The sequence below is a fragment of the Scyliorhinus canicula genome, chromosome 12 (genome assembly GCF_902713615.1).
Source record: "Scyliorhinus canicula chromosome 12, sScyCan1.1, whole genome shotgun sequence".
Lineage (NCBI taxonomy): Eukaryota > Metazoa > Chordata > Chondrichthyes > Carcharhiniformes > Scyliorhinidae > Scyliorhinus > Scyliorhinus canicula.
The window spans coordinates 11,779,831-11,801,201 of NC_052157.1; the positions used below are offsets into that span (position 1 = coordinate 11,779,831).

The 21,371-nt window shown below is 48.5% G+C and overlaps 1 protein-coding gene across 2 annotated transcripts in view; it reads left to right on the top strand.

The window, feature by feature from the left end:
* The first annotated feature begins 488 nt into the window (after positions 1–488).
* LOC119974488 (membrane progestin receptor gamma-B-like) overlaps positions 489–21,371 on the top strand; it is a 130,027-nt gene continuing 109,144 nt past the window's right edge. For both annotated transcript variants that reach the window (XM_038813418.1, XM_038813419.1), the window contains exons 1-2: positions 489–577; positions 8,613–8,715. The gene's annotated coding sequence lies outside the window, so the exon portion shown is untranslated. The remainder of the gene's footprint in view (positions 578–8,612; positions 8,716–21,371) is intronic.

Below are 21,371 nucleotides of genomic sequence, written 5' to 3' on the forward strand. Positions count from 1 at the left end.
AGTTGAACATTTTAATAAACTTCGTCTTGCAATGATGTGCTTTCCTTGGGAGGCCCGGCGGCTATTAGTTTTTGACACATGTTTAAAAACACGAACATTGCACAGGCTATTACAAATGCACCATTTGACGAATTGTAGGGAAAGGTTTTAATAATTAACCTCTTACTTTTGTGCATTCATTTGTGTGGAATGGCAAAGCTGAAGTTATAATAATGAATCCTATTATTATGCATCTCACTGGCCCCCTCCAGCGCTTTGGGGGAGGGAGGGGGGGGGGGGGGGGGGAGAGAATTTTAGGCAATGATTTAATTATAATATTTCCTCTTTCTGCTCCTTCCATGCCTGCGCCACCACCCAGCCCACTCCCCCTTCCACTTCTTGCCTTGCCCTCTCTCCACCCCTTCCCCCTGCCAAGCCGGCAAAACCAGTTCACAGCAATGTTGCCGGCAGATCAGGAAGTGCAGGCTAACAGTGCCGTGACACACAAGCAGAGGCTCACACCTATCACAGGTAGGTGCACCTCAGAACCGGCACAGCGTATTCCGACTGGCAGACTGGAGAGAGGGAGAGTGGGCAGGTAGGTGGCTACCTTTGTGGGCAGAAGGAAACCAACTTTTGTTGCACTTTGTGCAGCTGCAGGGGACACAGAATGATCTTTCTGGTCACCTTTTATGTTGTGGCTGCATGTCTTAATTTTCTGTCTTGATATTGATTTCTCTCACTGCTTAGACAGTAACAGGACCCTCTCCTTTCCCAGCTGTGTTTGTGTGTGTGTGTGAAATGGTGTTACTGTATCTGCTTGGGTTTTACTGAGAGTTTGTGGCTGAGTTTAGGAGGCTGTGTTGTTCCAGGGCCACATGTAACCCAGGCGTTGTGACAGTGACTGCCTCCCGCGACTTCAACCGCGATCCTGCAGCTTAAAGAAAAGACAGGCTGAGGTTGTTTTCTTAAAACAAGTCATCCTATCTTCACTTTCCCCTTCCCTCGTTTGAGCGGCCGTGGCAACAAAATCAGCGTCCGACACATGGTATCGCTTAGGTTTCAGAGTTATCCCCCTGGTAAAATAAAAGTACACACGGGTGTTTGGGGAAGGGGGAGGGGGGGGGGGGGGGGCTATGTTTTTTTGTGCCTGGCCCTTACTTGGCTTCAGTTGAAAAATAAGTTAAAAAAATAAATTTAGAGTACCCAATTATTTCGTTTTCCAATTAAGGGGCAATTTAACGGGGCCAATCCGCTTAACCTGCACATCTTTTTGGGTTGTGGGTGTGAGACCCACACACGCGCACACGGGGAGAATGTGCAAACTTCGCGCCGCCAGTGACCCGGGGCCGGGATTGAACCCGGGTCCTCGGTGCCGTGAGGCAGCAGTGCTAACCACTGCACCCACCTGCCGCCGAAAAACTAAAATGCTGCCAGGAATTTGAGCCCCCAATACTTCTCTAATTGCTATCTCTTCTACTCCAACTTTGAATCGGTCTCATTGCCAACCTATTTCAGCCACCCACAGCTCGATGCTTATTAACCCCCCCAGTGTTAAACGAAAGCTTGCCCTGATGTTTACCACATCTCCAGCATGTCCCAAAATACTTCACAACTATGATGCCTAGCTTTTGATTACTCAGGGAGGCTGGCTATTGTTTCTAAACTTGACAGTAACTTTGCTGCATCTCGGGACAACCAGATATTTTTTTTTTGATTGGCTGAAAATCTCCAAACACTCCAGAACAACCCATCAAATAAAATCAAAAAGAGCGCAGGATTTACCTTGGTGTATAATTGCTTACAAGATGCTAACACCAGTCATATTATATTCATTTAACAATATGTAGATATCGTCCACGTAAAACACCTCCAACACTGTGGCATTTTCCCAGTACTGCATTAAAGTGAGGGCCTCAACTATGTGCTCAAATCTGGAGTCAGTCTTGAACTCACCATCTCCTGACTCTGACATTAGAATGCTATTAACTGATCCAAACTCAATGGGACAGTCATTGGTGTGGAGCAAAGGCAGGAAAATGGGGACAAGGTATCGATCAGCCATTATCTAATTGTAGACCAGATCAAGCTCGAGGGCTCCACTTGCTAAGACTTGGCGAATGAGCTGATTTGGCCCCTCTAAATAATGCTGAAATAGTCCAATTGCCAACTCAGCTGGGATTAGTTAACTCACCTCAACTCGGTGAAATGAAATGAAAATGAAAATCGCTTATTGTCACGAGTAGGCTTCAATGAAGTTACTGTGAAAAGCCCCTAGTCGCCACATTCCGGCGCCTGTCCGGGGAGGCTGATACGGGAATCGAACCATGCTGCTGGCCTGCTTGGTCTGCTTTAAAAGCCAGCGATTTAGCCTGGTGAGCTAAACCAGCCCCTAAGAATGAGTCTTCAGCAACTCACAAAGATGTATGTTCATTACAGTGGACAATTGAATACCCTATCATATTGCTTGAGCTGTAGTTACCACTGAACAACTCTTGCAGGAAAGTGCTGTCTGAGTCAGGCTTGTGGTAGACTCCGATGCACCCCAGAGTCAAATAGCTGGCCAATGTAGCCTATCTAGGCTGATACACAGTTAACTGGGGGTTACTGGGTTATGGGGATAGGGTAGATACGTGTAGGTTGCTCTTTGTAAGGGCCGGTGCAGACTCTATATAAATTCTATGATTCTATGAGTGTAGTGGAGGGATGGTAACAGGCCACACCCAGATCCCAGCCAGCAGCAATACCGAAATAGATTGAAAATCGATGACAATCAATATGAATATATTTAAAGAACGTATGTGTGTTTACCTTTAAAGGTTCCTTTGTGCTATGGTTGGTGGTGGTAGAGTTTGGGGGAAGGTGGGAGAGTGGTGTACAGTTAGGGGACGGTGATGAACAGGCGCAATTAGCATTGTATTCACTGTGTGTCCAGTTGTAAAAATAGAGGCAACGTCTTAAGTCTTCTGACTTTCCAAGTTGTTTGGCCATCCTGGGAGCATTCAGATCTCACTTGACTCGATAATTAAAAATTTGAATGGATTGGAGAATGTCAGATGATTTGTGCACAGGATTTATTGTCAACTTCTGTGCAACTAACTCCTTGGTGGATAATTGCACCTTTGCAGTTTTCTTGTTCACACTTTCTGCATGGTAATTTTCCTATGGTTCTACAGAGAGGATCAGCCAGAAATTGAAATGTAAAACTTCCTCAGATTGTTATATGTCAAGTACAGGGTATAAACAACTTGAGTGTCTCACTGGATTATACAGCCTGGTCTCAAATAACCTATTCTTGTTTCACATGGTAATGGGTGTTATATGTTCATTTCACAAACTAGTTGTGGAACTGGATCTACCGGTGGGGACACATTCACGCTTATGCAAAAAAATGTGCATTCCTGTTCTGCAATTATTTAAAACCTTTCCCTTGGAACGAAAAAGAAAAGGCACCTTGATCATTGAAGAAAGGTGCATGTCGTGAAAAGCGATCGACCCTCTCCATTCCCTACTCCAAATGTCGTTTTGATGCTCTTTGCTGAGATTAGAAACCTATTTGCGCCTTTCCACCTCCAACACTCTCTATTTCTCCTCCTTTAAGACTGCGTTGAATATACCTCATTTGGTCACCTGTCCTAATATCTCCCCATGTGGCTCGGTATCAGAATATTGGGGCGGTGGTGTAGTGGTATTGTCGCTGGTAGTAGTAATCCAGGGACCCAGGGTAGGGCTCTGGGAACCTGGATTCGAATACCACCACGGCAGATGGTGGAATTTGAATTCAATAAAAAAAACCTGGGCCGGGATTCTCCAACATCCCGGCTAAGTGTTGACGCGACGTAACCACCGGAGTGTTTCACGCCGGCATCAATGGGCCTCTTGGCCCAGCGATTCTGCAACCCACAGGGGGCCAGCATGGCGCTGGAGTGCTTCACGCAACTCCGGCTGCCAATACGGGCCCCAGGATTTCTGGCCACGGGTCCGCGCGTGTGCGCGGCGGCCGCTTTTGCGCCAGTCCCCACAGAACATGGCGGAGTCCTACAGCGGCCCGGCGGGGAGGAAGATAGCCCCCCCCCCCAGGATCGCTCGCGCCTGCTGATAAGTTGCCTGTGATCGTGGGCCTGCCGATCATGGAGGCCCCCTCCGGAATCTGATCCCCCCACCAGGATGGCACCGCATATGCGATGCCGAGCTCCCACCGGGTGAAACCATACGGGAATCACGCTGGCGGGACCTGACGGAATTTGGCGGGAACTCGGCTGGTCAACTGCAGAGAATCGTCACGGGGGCCTCCTTCAATGGCCCCCAACCGGCACCGCATCGACCATGCGCGCGCAACTGGCGCCGATTCTCCAGTCGGCGGAGGATTGCGTCTCGCCGTCGGACCCGATCGCGGGTATTCTCCGCCCCTGCGCTGATCGCGATTTCGCCGCAGAGGCTCGGAGAATCCCTGCCCTGGACTTAAAAGCCTAATGGCGACCACGAAATCTAATGGTGAGCACAAAACCATTGTCAGTCTTGTAAAAACCCATCTGTGTTGCCGTGTAAGGAAGGAAATCTGCCATCCCTACCTGGCCTGGCCTCGATGTGACTCCAGATCCACAGCAAAGTGATTCACTCTTCAATGCAGGGCATTTAGGGCTGGTTAATTGTCTCAGTCAGCGACACTTGCATCACATGAATGAAAGAGAATTGCTTCTGTAAAGTCTCCTGGGATGATCCAGGTGCTTTATAAATGTAACTTGTTGTTGACATAAGAAACTCTGCTCACAATTGAGTTCATGAAAGGCATGATATAAATAAAATCTCTCTTCACATTGTTGAGTACCAGATTGGGCAGTATATTTATTGACAGACAGGTAGAATTTGGACCACAATCTACAAATAAGGAAATTAAGGCACAGTGGCACAGTGGTTAGCACTGTGGTCTCACTGCGCCAGGGATCCGTGTTCAATGCCGACATTGGGTGACTCTCTGTGTGGAGCTGGCACTTTCTCCCCGTGTCTGCATGGGTTTCCTTCGGGTGCTCTGGTTACCTCCCACAGTCCAAAGATGTGCAGGTTAGATGGGCTTGCTGGGATAGGGTGCAGGAGTGGGCCTAGACAGGGTGCTCTTTCAGAGGGTCAGTGCAGACTCGATGGGTCAAATGGCCTCCTTCTGTACTGCAGGGATTCTATGCATTAACGTGTTGCCTCAACAGCAGAAGTAGCATGGCTCTGCTCCATTGATGTTTTACGACATCTGTTGGGAAGATGCTTGTTTCTGTCTATTAACCAGTCTCTGGAAAAGCAACCCCCCTCCCTCCCCCCACCGAGTTGAGTGAAACTGAGTAGACAGATCAAACAGTTCTAGGTTTGCTCTTCAGTCTGGTGCAGCTGCGGGGGCAATATGGAAAAACTTACATTTACAAGTGTCTTTCATCACTTTAGGATGTGCCAATGTCCATCACAACCAATGAAGTAATGTTGAACTGTTATAACATGGGATATGTAATGTCTGGTTTAGTGATGTTGGTTTTGGGATAAATATTGTCCAGGTCACTGGGGGAACTCCGCAATCTTCTTTGAAACAGAGCAGTGAAATTTTCCACATCCACCTGAGGAAGCACATGGGGCCTCAGTTTAATGTCTCGCCTGAGCAAAGGCACCTCTGACAGTGCAGCACTCTCCCATGAACTGCGCTGGGAGCCTGAGGCAAGATTTTGCTTTCCCGTCTCTGAAGTTGGTCTGGAACCCCTGAATTTGAGGCCAGGGTGCGGCTCAGTGAGCCAAGGCTGACAGCCGGAGAGAAAGCTGAGCTAATTGGCACAATCCCAGGGAGGAAAGCTCATGCAACGCAAAAGGCAGCCTGAGGAGCAAAGAGCAGCAGGTAAGCAGCCTTGCACCAGGGGCAACACCCTCTGCATGTGCTCTTGCCTCTTGGCAATGACTACGAGAACACCCATGGTCTGGCTGTGAGCTGACCAACAATGCATAGACATGGTCGATTGTTCTCCGTGCTTAGAGTACGTGTATGTTAATTTCCCCCCCTCTTTTTAAGAAGGACTTGGATTGGATTGGATTGGATTTGTTTATTGTCACATGTACCGAGGCACAGTGAAAAGTATTTTTCTGCGAGCAGCTCAACAGATCATTATGTACATGGGAAGAAAAGGGAATAAAAGAAAATACATAATAGGGCAACACAAGATATACAATGTAGTTTTAGAATTAATTTTTAAAAGATTAGAACGAGTATAAGTTAAGTAAAAAGTGGATCTGTTGAGGAGAGCTTGCAGAGAGTCGCAAAGCATACTTAAATATAAAATATCCAAAGAATTTGAGCCTGTTTTAGCTGCTGTCCATGATGCATGGAAAATGGTTCCCAAGACAATGCAGAATAGCCACAGGATGTCTCCATGGCGATGCTGGTAAGCTTTATGCTCATTTTCTGGATGTAAGAATGGGCATAAGGCATGCAAATTTCTAACCCTCACTTTCTCCATGATTTCTTGCAACTTAACCCTTTGATGTCAGGGATTAATCTTGTGGTTCTTCATTACACTGTCATTATACAATCCCTACAGTGCGGACAGAGGCCATTTTCCCATTGAGCACTTTTGGGATGACTCATGTTGTGTCTTGTATTTAACTGACCCAGAAATTCTGTTTGTACTTTGGGTTGTGTCAACATAACTAACGTCCAAATTCTGTCAACTTTTCTTGTGCGTGTGGTTAGTGATGTGATAAAGACTAGATAGATAGTCTGTTTTCTTTCTATGAATGTGAATGATCCCCGGTGTCGGAGAGTGGGAACAATGGGAAACCCTGTTGACAATGGATGATCCCGCCACTGGCGAATGGCAGGCCACCTTTGCCGCCATAAAACATGCCACAGGAGGGGGTGGGGGGGGATGGAAAATCCACCTCCAAGTGACACATAATCCTTTACATCAATCTGAAGCAGGCTGATGGGCCTCAGTTTAATGCCTCATCCAAAACATAGCTCAGTCAACAGTGCCGTGCTCCCTCAGTACTGCACTGGAATATCTACCTTGGGTTTCCTGTACTCAAGCCCTGGAGTAGGATTGGAACCCAGAGCTTTATGGTTCTGAAAAAAGTGCAACCAACTGAGCCACAAGGGATAATTGCAAAATATGGTTACGCATTTTGTTCAATTATTTGAGATTGGACACTATTTTACAAATATTGACCAAATAGGGACCAATCTTTGCCATTTGGGGCCCCAGGTCTATGTTTTGTCATTTCAAATAATGAGATGTACATGGAAACTGGTTTGGCCTAGACTCAATTAGCTGACCTCATATTGATTTTGTTTTAGCATCATACAGTCACTTCGGTCAATCAAATCGGCAATTCGGTCTATCGAATCCATGTTGGTGTCGTATGAGGAGCGGTTGAGGACTCTGGGTCTGTACTCGTTGGAGTTTAGAAAGATGAGGGGGGATCTTATTGAAACTTACAGGATACTGCGAGGCCTGGATAGAGTGGATGTGGAGAGGATGTTTCCACTTGTAGGAAAAACTAGAACCAGAGGACACCATCTCAGATTGAAGGGACGATCCTTTAAAACAGAGATCAGGAGGAATTTCTTCAGTCAGAGGGTGGTGAATCTGTGGAACTTTTTTTGCCACAGAAGGCTGTGGAGGCCAAATCACTGAGTTTCTTTAAGATAGAGACAGATAGGTTCTTGATTATTAATTTGGATGGACCAAACAAGATTATGTGGGGAAATTGAGGATGTGATCCAAGAGATTTAATAGATGAATTTACCATGTAATGTGGTGCATGGTCATACAGATGAGGGATGCCTCAATGTGGTGAGACTGGATTCATGGTCATCGATGAGGTAGGAGTGAAAGCAATGCGATTGACTTCAATGAACCTCTCTGAGGGGCAGAAAAATTTGCCAGGTTTTCACTATTGGTATCTTCTAATGCTCATATGATTGGGGGATGGGCAAGGACAGATGGGAATTTAAAAAAATATTCATAGCCTCTTGCAATTGCTGACAAGGTCAACATTTATTGCTCATCCCTATTTTACCCTTGGGAGGGGGGCAGTGAACACGACTGAGTGGATTGCGAGGCTATGTCTTGTAGCGGGCAATTAAGAATCAATCAGATTACTGTGGGTCCAGAATTTAGGGCGGCACGGTGGCACAGTGGTTAGCAATGCTGCCTCCCAGCCCCAGGAACCCAGGTTCAATTCCGACCTTGAGTCACTGTCTGTGTGGAGTTTGCACGTTCTCCCCGCGTCTGCGTGGGTTTCTTCCAACAGTCCAAAGATGTGCAGGTTAGGCGGATTGGCCACGCTAAATTGTCGCTAAATTGCCCCTTAGTGTCCAGGGATGTGCAGGTTGGATGGGGTTACGGAGATAGGGTAGGGGGAGTGGGCCAGTTTAGGGTACTCTTTCAGCAGGTCAGTGCAGACCTGATGGGCCGAATGGCCTCCTTCTGCACTGTAGGGATTCTAGGATTCTATTCTATGCAGAGGCCAGATTGGGAAACACGTCAGATTTCCTTCCCTATCGGACATTAGTAAATCAGCTGAGCTTTCATAATACTCCAGGTACCATTAATCGTACTAGCTTTTTAATTCCCAATTTATTTAATTGAATTTATATTTCTCAGCTTCTCCAAAAGGTGACCAGTGGAACCTTATTTGAACACACGTCCTCCGTTTGAAGCAGTTGACTAGAGGAGGCAATGGATAAGTGGAGGTATTAAAGGTCAGGTGAGTAGTACAAGTCTGCAAATGAACAAGATGTTAATTGGTTGAACTTGAGTCAACAATTAGTTGGATTCCCGTTGCATTAAGAAAATACTGTCACAAAGTACAAACCTAATTAAACTTTCGAACTCGGAACTAATATCAAAACCACTCCTTAGATTCAAATTCCTGACCGTCAGTTACCTGAGTACACGCTACTGCAATAACAAACAAAACCCAATTCAGGTTCTATCATTGCTGAAATGAAAATTGCTTATTGTCACAAGTAGGCTTCAAATGAAGTTGCTGTGAAAAGCCCCTAGTCGCCACATTCCGGCGCCTGTTCGGGGAGGTTGGTACGGGAATTGAACCGTGCTGCTGGCCTGCCTTGGTCTGCTTTAAAAGCCAGCTCTTTAGCCCTGTGCTATGCCTATGCAATCGGTCATCAGTTACATCATGCCCGGAATATATAGATGCCCTCAATCTATATCCTCAATCATGTTGTATGTTACAAAACATTTCTTCATTTATTACAGCAACAGCTGGTGCATTTAATATGTGTCTTTAATCTAGAAAATGTCCCTTTAGAGCTGTGCATTGTGAACGAGGCTACAAAGTTGCCAGGATCAGAGACCAAATTTATTCTCTTGGAAAGTGGTGAGGAACTCCCCAGGTTACCTGCTAGCAGAGGGGGAAATAGGTTGGGGAAAATGCACATAGCTAGAACAATCCTTTGGCTCAAGGCGCCTTCTGATTAACCATACATATGACAATTGTAGTCAATTGTATTCAATGTAAGGGGTAGCGTGTTGGCACAGTGTTTAGCACTGCTGCCTCACAACGCCAGGGACCCGGGTTCAATTCCGTCCTCGAGTGACTGTCGATGCGGAGTTTGCACATTCTCCACGTGTCTGTGTGGGTTTCCTCCGGGTGCTCTGGTTTCCTCCCACAGTCCAAAGATGTGAAGGTTGGGTGGATGGCAAATTACAGCGGTAAGGAGGGAAGACATCTTAGAAGGATCTTTGAATGAAGCTGTAAGGTAGAACTTAAAAACCAAAAAGGAGCAATCACATTGCTGGGAGTGTTCTATTGGCTCGCTAACAGTCCGAGAGAAATGGAAAGGCAAATTTCAGAGAAGTCGAAAAGTAACAGGGTAGTGAGAGTTGGGGATAGCAACTTCCCCAACATTAACTGGGGTAGTCATAGTGTGAAAGGTTTAGAGGGAGTGGAATTCTTAAAATGTGTCCCGGAGATCTTTTTAAACCGCCGCGTAGAAGGTCCCACAAGAGATTTTAGGCAACGAAACTGGGCAAGTGGTTGATGTATCAGTGGGGAAGCATTTTGCAGACAGTGATCATAACTCTGTTAGATTCAAGATTGTTATGAAAAGGGAGAAGGATGGGCCTGAAATCAAAGTTCTGAACTGAGGGAAGGCCAATTTTAAAAAGATCAGATATGATTTGGCCGGAGTGGATAGGGAGCAGACACTTTTAGGTAAATCTGTGAAATAACAGTGGGACGTATTCAAGAAGGAAATAGGGAGAGTGCAGGGCCCAACATGTCCCAGTCAAGAACAAGGATGGGACCAACAAATCCAGTGAGCCCTGGAAATCGAGGGGTATACTGTATTGGATGAAGAGAAAAAGGGAGGTTGAAGCCCGAGAGGTGTATAGAATGTGCTTAAAAAGGAAATTAGAAGAGCAAAAAGGGACATGAAAGGATACTGGCAGCACGGTAGCATTGTGGATAGCATAATCGCTTCACAGCTCCAGGGTCCCAGGTTCGATTCCAGCTTGGGTCACTGTCTGTGCGGAGTCTGCACGTCCTCCCCGTGTGTGCGTGGGTTTCCTCCGGGTGCTCCGGTTTCCTCCCACAGTCCAAAGACGTGCAGGTTAGGTGGATTGGCCATGATAAATTGCCCTTAGTGTCCAAAAATTGCCCTTAGTGTTGGGTGGGGTTACTGGGTTATGGGGATATGAAAAAATGAAATGACCTTGGGTAGGGTGCTCTTTCCAAGAGCCGGTGCAGACTCGATGGGCCGAATGGCCTCCTTCTGCACTGTAAATTCTATGATTTAAAAAAAATAAAGGAAAGTCTTAAGTTGTTTTACAAGTACATCAAGAGTAAAAAGATAACTAGGAAGAGTAAGGCCCATTAAGGACTACTATTTGTCTTGACTTGAGACAGAAGTAAAATGAGAAACCACTATTTTGATTTTATTTATTTATTTACTTTTAAAAAAAATATTTTTATTCTCCTCCTTTTTCACATTTCTCCCAAATTTACAATCAACAGTAAACAAAAATCAGTAACGAATGTAATGTCAATCCCCATTTCAATAACAACGATCCCATCCTCCCACCAAACCCCAGACATTAGCCCGCATGTTAAGATAAACAAATGCCAAAAGGAATCAGGAATCACCCATAGTCACCATTAACACATACAGTCCCCCTCCCCCCAAACCCCCCCCCCCCCACCAATGTTCGATGTGATCCAATTCTCCAAAGTGCAGAATGAATTACGCCCATGAATTGTAGAACCCTTCCATCCTTCCCCTCTGTTCAAACGTAACCTCAAGAGTCAAGAATTTCAGCAGGCCCCCCCGCCAGGGTACAGGGTGGAGAGGTTGATCTCCATCCCAACAGGATCCGCCTTCGGGCGATCAACGAGCCAAAGGCTATAATATCTGCCTCCGCACCCATTTCCAATCCCGGCTGGTCACGTGCACCACTTTAGCGTTCGCACACATCTTCTACACCCTCAAAGAGTTGGCTCATTCTTGCCCTTGTGAGGTGTGCTCTATATATTACCTTCAGCTGTATCAGCCCCAACCTCGCACACGAGGTGGAGGCGTTCACCCTCCGGAGCGCCTCACACCAGAACCCCTCCTCCATACCCTCTCCCAACTCTGCCTCCCACTTTGCCTTGATCCCTTCCAGCAGTGCCTTCTCCTCTTCCAAAATAGCCCCGTAAACCGCCGGTACTACCCCATTCTCCAGTCCCCCTGTCGTCAGCACCTTCTCCACCAATGTGGAAGCCGGCTCTCCTGGGAAGCTCTGTATCTCCTTTCTGGCAAAGTCTTGAACTTGCATGTATCTAAATATTTCCCCCTGCTTAGAAATAATTTATTTGATTTGTCAGGTGTATCAAAGTACAGTGCGAAGTATTGTTCTGTGTAAAGTCCAAACAGATCGTTCCATACATGACAAAACATAGGACGTACATAAATACACAATGTAAATACATAGACACAGGCATCAGGTGAAGCATACGGAGTGTAGTGCTACTCAGTAGGGAAGATGTGTGGAGATATCAGTTCAGTGCATAAGAGGGTCATTCAGGAGTCTGGTAACAGCGGGGAAGGAGCTGTTTTTGAACCTGTTAGTTTGTGTTCTCAGACTTCTGTACCTCCTGCCCGATGGAAGAGGTTGGAAGAGAGAATAACCCGGGTGGCAGGGGTCTTTGATTATGCTGCCCGCTTTCCCCAGGCAGCGGGAGATGTAGGCAAAGTCAATGAATGGGAGGCCGTTTTGCGTGATGTAGTAGACTGTGTTCACGACTGTAGTTTCTTACGGTCTTGGGCCGAGCAGTTGCCATACCAGGCTGTGATGCAGCCAGATAAAATGCTTTCTATGGTGCATCAGTAAAAGTTGGTAAGAGTCAGCGTGGACATGCCAAATTTCCTTAGTTTCCTGCGGAAGTATAGGCGCTGTTGTGCTTTCTTGGTCGCAGCATCGACGAGGGTGGACCAGGACAGGTTGTTGGTGATGTGCACCCCTAGGAATTGGAAGCTGTCAACCATCTCCACCTCAGCACTTTTAGGAATGGATTAACAGATCTTCCAATTAAATACTAAGTTGATGTTAATTATCCAATAGGCGTCACTGATTTATAAAGGGGTTGCAGGTGGCACTATTTGTTGGTGGAAATTTGTGTGTGACGTTGGATCAAAGAATAAAGATGTTTTGTGGAGAAGCAGAACTCTCATCTCCTTTACTCTACAGCAATCCAGAAACTTAAACATGTACCATTGATGCAGACAGAGGTATGTACGATACTTCGCTTCCTGAAGTCAATGATGAGCTCCTTAGCACTGCTGACGTTGAGGGAGAAATTGTTGTCATTACACCACGCCACTAGACTAATTTGTGTGTGGAGTCAGAGGATGTATGTAGGGTTCTGAATGAACATTTTGTGTTGGTGTTCACTAGTGAGAGGGATGATTTGGGCATAGAAATCAGGGAGAAGGACTGTGATAAAATTCAAGAAATTGACATAGACAGAGAGCAGGTTCTGAGTGGCCAGGCAGACTTGAAAGTAGATAAATCTCCAGGGGCCAGATGAAATGTATCCCAAACTTTTGAGTGCAAGGGAGGAAAAGCAGGAGTTCTGTCAATAATTTTCAATTCCTCTCTGGCCATAGGATAGCCAATGCGGTACCATTATTCCAGAAGGGTGGAAGGGATAAACCAGGAAACTATAGGCAAGTCTGCGCAGCACAGTAGCACAAGTGAATAACACTGTGGCTTCACAGCACCAAGGTCCCAGGTTCGATTCCCAGCTGGGTCACTGTCTGTGCGGAGTCTGCATGTTCTCCCCGTGCCTGCGTGGGTTTCCTCCGGGTGCTCTGGTTTCCTCCCACAGTCCAAAAATGTGCAGGTTAGGTGGATTGGCCATGCTAAATTGCCCTTCGTGTCCACAAAGGTTAGATGGGGTTATTGGGTTACGGGGATAGGGTGGAAGTGAGGGCTTAAGTGGGGTCGGTGCAGACTTGATGGACCGAATGGCCTCCTCTGCACTGTATGTTCTAAGTCCATCTAACCTCAATGGAGAGGAACATATTGCTAGCAATTTTTTTTAAGCACCAGGCAATGACCATCTCTTACAAGAGAGGTCCTAACCACCGCCTCTTGACATTCAGTGGCATTACCATTGCTGAATCCCCCACAATCAACAACCAGAGGGTTACCATTAATCTGAAACTGAACTGGATTAGCCATATTAATACTGTGGCTACTAAGGCAGGTCAAAGGTGAGGAATCCTATGGCGAGTAACTCACCTCCTGACCCCCCAAAGCCTGTCCATCATCTACAAGGCGCAAGTTAGGAGTGTAATGGAATACTCTCCACTTGCCTGGATGAGTGCAGCTCCAATAACACTCAAGAAGCCCAACACCACCCAGGACAAAGCAGCCCCGCTTGATTGCTCCCCCTTCCATAAGAATTCAAACCCTATACCACTGACGCACAGTGGCAGCCGTGTGTACCATCTACAAGCTGCACTGCAGGAACTCACCACAGTTCCTTAGACAGCACCTTCCAAACCCACGACTCCTACCATCTAGAAGGACAAGAGCAGCAGATACCTGGGAACACCACCACCTGGAGGTTCCCCTCCAAGTCACTCCTCCCTGATTTGGAAATAAGTTGCCGTTCCTTCACCGTCGCTGGGGCAACATCCTGGAACTCCCACCCTAACAGCACAGTGGGTGTCCCTACACCTGAGGGACTGCAGCAGTTCAAGAAGGCAACTCACCACCTTCTGAAGGGCAACTAGAGATGGGCAATAAATGCTGGCCTAACCAGCGACATGCACATCCCGTTTGCAAAAAAAAGTATTTTTATTCCAATTTTCCACATTTTATAATAACACAGAACATGCCCAACATATTAAACACCCTACAGAAGAAACGCTCCTCCCCCCACTTAACGGATGACAGTAACCAGCTCTCCAAAATGCAGAATGAACAAACCCCAGCTCTTGTGGGACCGATCACTCGTCCCCTTAGGGAAAATTTAGCTATGTCGAAACTTGACCTCCACCCCAACAGAACCCGCCTGCGAGCAATCATGAGGCGAAGCCTAAAACATCTTCTCCTGCACCCGTCTGCAACTCTGGCAAGTCCGACACCCCAAATATGACCTGCAGGTGACAAGGCTCCACATCAACGTAAAAAAACAACAGAATGGTGCTAAAAACTGACCTTCAGAACTCTTCCTACTTCGGGAAAGACCAGAATCTATGTTCTATATATGGGGAGACGGTTGCGTACTAGTATTGTCAATGGACTGGTAAACTCAGAGACCCAGAGTACTGCTCAGGACCCAGGTTCAAATCCTGCCACTGCAGATGAGAAATTTGAATTCAGTGAAATATGGAATTAAACAAAGAAGTTTAATGATGACCACAAAACCATTGTCGATTGTTGTAAAAACCCATCTGGTTCACTAATGTCCCTTAGGGAAGGAAATCTGCCGTCCTTACCTGGTCTGGCCTACATTTGACTCCAGACCCACAGCAATGTGGTTGCCACTTCAAGGGCAATTAGGGATGGGCAATAAATGCTGGTGCAGCCTGCAATGCCGACGTCCAATAAACGAATGAGAAAAACATAATAATCTTTATTAGTGTCACAAGTAGGCTTACATTAACACTGCAATGAAGTTACCGTGAAAAGCCCCTAGTCATCACATTCCGGTGCCTGTTTGGGTACTCTGAGGGAGAATTCAGAATGTCCAATTCACCTAACAGTACTTCTTTCGGGATTTGTGGGAGGAAACCGGACCATCCGGAGTAAACCCACGCAGGCACGGGGAGAACGTGTAGACTTCACACAGACAGTGACCCAAGCTGGGAATCGAACCCAGGATCATGGCGCCCCAAATCAACAGTGCTAACCACTGTGCTACTTTGCTGCCCATGATTAGCAGAGCTGCGACAGCATCTCCTCAAGAAACTAGGAGGCAGGTGCTATTGGAAAGGTCAGAAAAATATTCTTTACAAAGTCCCGCACCTGCATGTACAGGAAACTCTCTTCCCACACCAGTCCAAACATCTCGTTCTGCTCCTCCAAGCTCGCAAACCACCCTCCCAGAAACAGATCCTTCATCTCCCTAATCCCCCTCTACTCCCATCCCAGAACCTCGCATCCATCCTTCCCAGCTCGAATCCATGATTTCCCCTGATTGGCATCACCCTTGACCCCGCACCCTATCTCTCTACTGCACCCACGAATCTTCTCCGCATTCGCCGCCCAGTAATAATACATCATATTTGACTGGCCTAACCCCCCCCCCCCCCCCCGGCAGTACCACCTTCCTTATCCTGGCAACCTTCCCCACCCAAACAAACAAGGAAATCGGCCCATCCACCCCCTTAACAAACGCCTTGGACAAGAAGACCGGCAGGCACTGAAATAGAACCAAACACTGCGGCAAAATGCTCCTACTTCAACGACAGAGGAAGACTATCCCACCTCAAAACATCCGTCTTCACCCTCCCCACCAAGCTTGAAAAATTCAATTTCCGAAGACCTGCCCAATCCCGAGCCACCTGCACCCCCAGATACATAAAATGAGAAGCCGCCACACACACCGGCAACCCCCTGACCCCGACCCCTGTCCTTGGAACGAATACCACAAAGCACTCAATTTTCGCAAGTTCAGCTTCCACCCCGAAAATGCCCCAAATCTCTTTAGCAAACCTATTAGATCCCTCACTGAGGAGCTCAGCTCCGAATGTACAACAACAAATCTGCCGCGTACAAGGAGCAGTGTTTTTTTAATAAATTTATAGGACACAATTAATTATTTTCCCCCAATTAAGCAGCAATTTAGCGAGTCCAAACCACCTACCCTGCACATCTTTGGGTTGTGGGGGTGAAACCCACGCAAACACTGGGATAATGTGCAAACTCCACACAGCCAGTGACCCAGAGCCAGGATTGAACCTGGGACCTCGGTGCCTTGAGGCATCAGGGCTAATCCTCTGCGCCACCGTGTTGCCCAAAGGAGCAGTGTTAATGCAAGCCTATTTGTGACACTAATGAAGATTATTAAAGATTATTATCATGCCCCACTCCCCCGCCCCCTCACTATCCCCTTCCACAACTCTGAGCTCCTCAGCGCAATCCGGCGGGTCGCGCCCCATCCTCTAGTCACCGTCAATCCCTTCCCAGAATCCTCCCAGCCGCTTCCTCTGGCAAACACCTCAGCCATCGATCCCCTCCCTCCTCCCAGGTCCATCAAATCCTGGCTCCAATGACCCCGGCCCCTCCCACCACATGCCCGTTCACTAGCCAACCTTCATTTGCTAGCATCGTGACCTCTGCCAGAGCTTCCCCTCCCCTCCCAGAAAGACACTCAACAACCCGGTCCCCCCCCCCGCCCAAAACTCTCCAAACCCCCAACCCACACTCCCACCAAAATTAAACTTCAACCCCCAGCCATACAATCAGCGCGGGGAGAATACATCAACAGAAAACCCCCAAAAAGAGCAAAAAAAATCAAAAACCAGTGAAATAATCAAAGAAAAAACATCCCAGTCCACAACATCCAAGTCCAAGTCTCAAACTCATCTCAGTCTCAGTCCTTCAGTCTTCATGAACGCCTCCGCCTCCTCCACCATCTCAAAATAGAACTTCTTCAAATTGTGAATCACCCTCAGCTTCGCTGAGTCGACCACCCCAAACCTCGCACCGCTACTGACAACGCTGCCTTCACCCAACCAAAGCACGCCTACCTTCTCGCCAACCCTGGGAAAGGTCCTGGTATTTACAATACTAACTCCTTCCCACTTCGCCTCTCGCTTCTGCTTCACCCAACTCAAACCTGCTTCTTCACCTGGTAGCTGTGGAAGCTGATCATGACCGCCCTCGGTGCTTCATTTGTTCTGGGCTTCAACTGGAGTGGCCAATGGGCCCTGTCCAACTCATAACAGGCGGGCTCTATCTCCTCCGCCATCAACTTGGCGAACAAGTCATTCCGTTGGCAGGGGCGGCAGAGTGGCGGCCTCGGGTTACTGTCCATGTGAAGTTTGCACATTCTCCCCGTGTCTGTGTGGGTCTCACCCAGGGCCGGCCCAAGGCACCGGCAACTCGGGCAGTCGCCCGGGGCGCCATGTGCTAGGGGGCGCCAGAGACTCGGGTCCCGCGCATGCGCAGTTGGGCCGGTGCCAACCAGCGCATGCGCGGTGGCCGCCCTCCCCAAGGGCGGCCCCCTCCGCCCCCCTCCGGCCGCCCCCCCCCCCTCCGTCCCCCGGCCGCCCCCCCCCTCCGTCCCCCGGCCGCCCCCCCTCCGTCCCCCCTCGGCCCCGCCCCCCCCTCGGCCCCGCCTCGGCCCCGCACCCCCTCGGCCCCGCCCCCGTGCCTCAGGCCCGCCCCCCTCCCCCCGGCCCCCCCCCCCCCCCCGCCCCCCCCCTCGGCCCCCCCCTCGCCCCCCCCCCCTCGCCCCCCCCCCTCCCCCACCCCCCCCCCCCCCCCGAAGGGCGCCGAAGTCCAGCTTGCCCAGGGCGCCAGCAACCCTAGGGCCGGCGCTGGTCTCACCCCCACAACCCAAAGACATGCAAGGTAGGTGGATCGGCCATGCTAAATTGCCCCTTAATTGGAAAAAAACAAATTGGATCCACTGAATTTTAAAAATACATATTCGGTTGGCCTCCAACCCTCCACCCCCCCTCGAAGAAGCCCACGATCCTTAAGTTCTGTCTCCTCGACTTGTTCCCCAGGTCCTCCAGCTTGGTCCTCAGCCCTTTATTGACCTCCACCATCCTCTGCAGCTCCTCACCCATCGAGGTGAACGGGTGTCTGTGCTGCGACATGCCTCCTCGCACCTCCACCGACGTCTTCGTCCCAGCCGCCTTTATCGGGGCAAGCATCTCCTCCACCCACTCTTTGAGCGAGGCCATCACCTCTCTCCCATGCACCTCTAAATGCTTGACGAACAACCTTTCAAACTCCCCCGATACCACCTCGGTCAAAGCTTCAATCGTGTTGAGGGCGGCCGCACCTGAGGAGCCAGCACCCACCATCTTTCCTCCTGCTGGACTCGCAGCAGCACTGGCCGGCAGACTTTCACTCGCCCCCTTCCTTCCCTGACCTTTCTTCTGAAACTTCGACATCCCACCAATTCCTTAGAACGTCCCACACCAGCTCATCTAAAAGGTACCCCCGAGACCGCGCATAAAAGTCCAAAAACCAAAGACTCAAGCAGGCGCTACCCACCGTGCGACCTCCACCTACATGTCACCACTGGAAGTCCCGTTGGCAGCAATTCTGAGAATTAATCTGCATTTGGAGAGGCAGGGGTTAATCAAGAACAGTCAGCATCATTTTGTTAAGTGAGATCATGTCTGACCAATTTGATGAAATGTTTCGAAGAGGTGACCAGGTGTACAGATGAAGGCAATGCATTTCATGTAGTCTGCTTGGACTTAGCTTGGACTTAGCAAGGCTTTTACTAAGGTCCCACATGGAAGACTGATAGCGAAGGTAAAAGCCCATCGGACCCAAAGAAATTTGGCACATTAGATCTCGAATTGGCTGATTGCTGAATTGTTGGATTGGTTTATTGTCACGTGTACCGGGGTACAGTAATGAGCATTGTTCTGCGTGCAGCTCAAACAGATCATTCTGTACTTGAAAAGAAAATACATAATAGGGTAAACATAAAACTCAATGTAAATACATAGACACAGGCATCAGGTGAAGAATACAGGAGCGTAGTACTACTTGGTAGAGGTGTGTGAGTGGCAAGCAGAGGGTGATGGTCGAGGGGAGTTTTTTTTGACGGCAAGCTTGTGTCTAGTGGGATCCCACAGGGATCAATGTTGGGCTGGATTCTCCGTTTTTGGGACCATGTCCCACAAGACCATAAGACATAGGAGCAGAATTAGGCCACTCGGCCCATCGAGTCTGCTCCGCCATTCAATCATGGCTGATATGTTTCTCATCCCCATTCTCCTGCCTTCTCCCTATAACCCCTGATCCCCTTATTAATCAAGAACCTATCTATCTCTGTCTTAAAGACACTCCGTGATTTGGCCTCCACAGCCTTCTGCGGCAAAGGGTTCCACAGATTCACCACCCTCTGGCTGAAAAAAATTCCTCCTCATCTCTGTTTTAAAGGAACATCCCTTTAATCTGAGATTGTGTCCTCTGGTTCTAGTTTTTTCTACCAGTGGAAACATCCTCTCCACGTCCACTCTATCCACGCCCACTCCATCCAGGCCTCGCAGTATCTTGTATGTTTCAATAATATCCCCTCTCATCCTTCTAAACTCCAACGATTACAGACCCAGAGTCCTCAAATGTTCCTCATACGACAAGTTCTTCATTCCAGGGATCATTCTTGTGAACCTCCTCTAGACCCTTTCCAAGGCCAGCACATCCTTCCTTACATATGGGGCCTGAAACTGCTCACAATACTCCAAATGGGGTCTGACCAGAGCCTTATACAGCCTCAGAAGTACATCCCTAGTCTTTATTCTAGCCCTCTTGACATGAATGCTAACATTGCATTTGCCTTCTTTACTGCTGACTGAACCTGCTGACATTAACCTTAAGGGAATCGTGAACAAGGACTCCCAAGTCCCTTTGTGCTTCTGCTTTCCAAGCATTTCCACATTTAGAAAATAGTCTTTGCCTAGATTCCTCCTTCCAAAGTGCATAACCTCACACTCTTCCACATTGTATTTCATTTGCCACTTCATTGCCCACTCTCCGAGCTTGTCCAGGTCCTTCTGCTTGTCCCCCCCCCTTGCTTCCTCAATACTACTTGGCCCTCCACAGATCTTTGTATTATCTGCAAACTTAGCAACAGTGCCTTCAGTACCTTCTTCCAGATCATTAATGTATATTGTGAAAAGTTGTGGTCCCAGCACAGAATCCCCACGTCGTCGTGAAAACTGTGTTCTTTTATGTCAGGAAAACTGGCGTCAAAAGGCCACAGATTCGCTGCCTTGCAGGGGGCTAGCAGGCAGCTGTCGTGGAGCTCGCAGCTTCCAGCTGCCGATACGGCTCCCCGCACATCCGGGTCAGAGGCCGTGCATGTGCACGGCGGTGGCCTCCAGCGGCCACGCCGTGCTCCATGGCGGACTCAGCCCGCGGACCTGGACCGCCAAAATAGTGCCCCGCATCGGCCGCTCGCCCGACCCAGCCCGCCCGCACGCATAGCCCCCGGTCCCGAATGAGGCCCACCCTGCCGCCTCGCAAGTTTCCCGAAGGGTGGGACCAGATTAGAATCATGCCGTCATGAATTCGGCCGGTCAGGGACGGAGAATAGCAGGCTGGGCCTCGGGCTATGGCCTGTGGCGGTGGATACTTGGCGTACTCCACGAGTATGCCGCTTCTGGGGGGGCAGAGAACAGCGGCGGTCCCGATTTCGTGTGGGAAAATGGATTCTCCGCGCCCGTCGCCGAATGTGATTTTGGTGTCGGAGTGCAGAGAATCCAGCCCGTTGTTTTTGATTCATATGAATGTTTTAGACATGAATATGGGGGGGGTTGATCAGTAAGCTCACGGATGTTACAAAATTGGTGTAGTGGTGAATAGTGAGGAGGATAGCCTTAGATTACAGGAGGATATTGATGGGATGGTCAGATAGGCTGATCAGTGGCAAATGGAATTCAATCTGGATAAGTATGAGGGGATGCACTTGGGCAGGACAAACAAGGCAGGGGAATAAATGATAAACAGCAGGACCCTGGGAAGCACCAAGGATCAAAGGGACCTTGGTGTGCATGCACACCGGTCCCTTAAGGTAGCAGGACAGGTGGATTCAGTAGTTGAGAAGGCATTTGGTATACCTGCCTTTATTAGCCGAGGCATAGAGTTTAAGAGCAGGGAGGTTATGCTGGAACTGGATAAAACGTTGGTTCGGCCACAGCTAGAATATTGTGT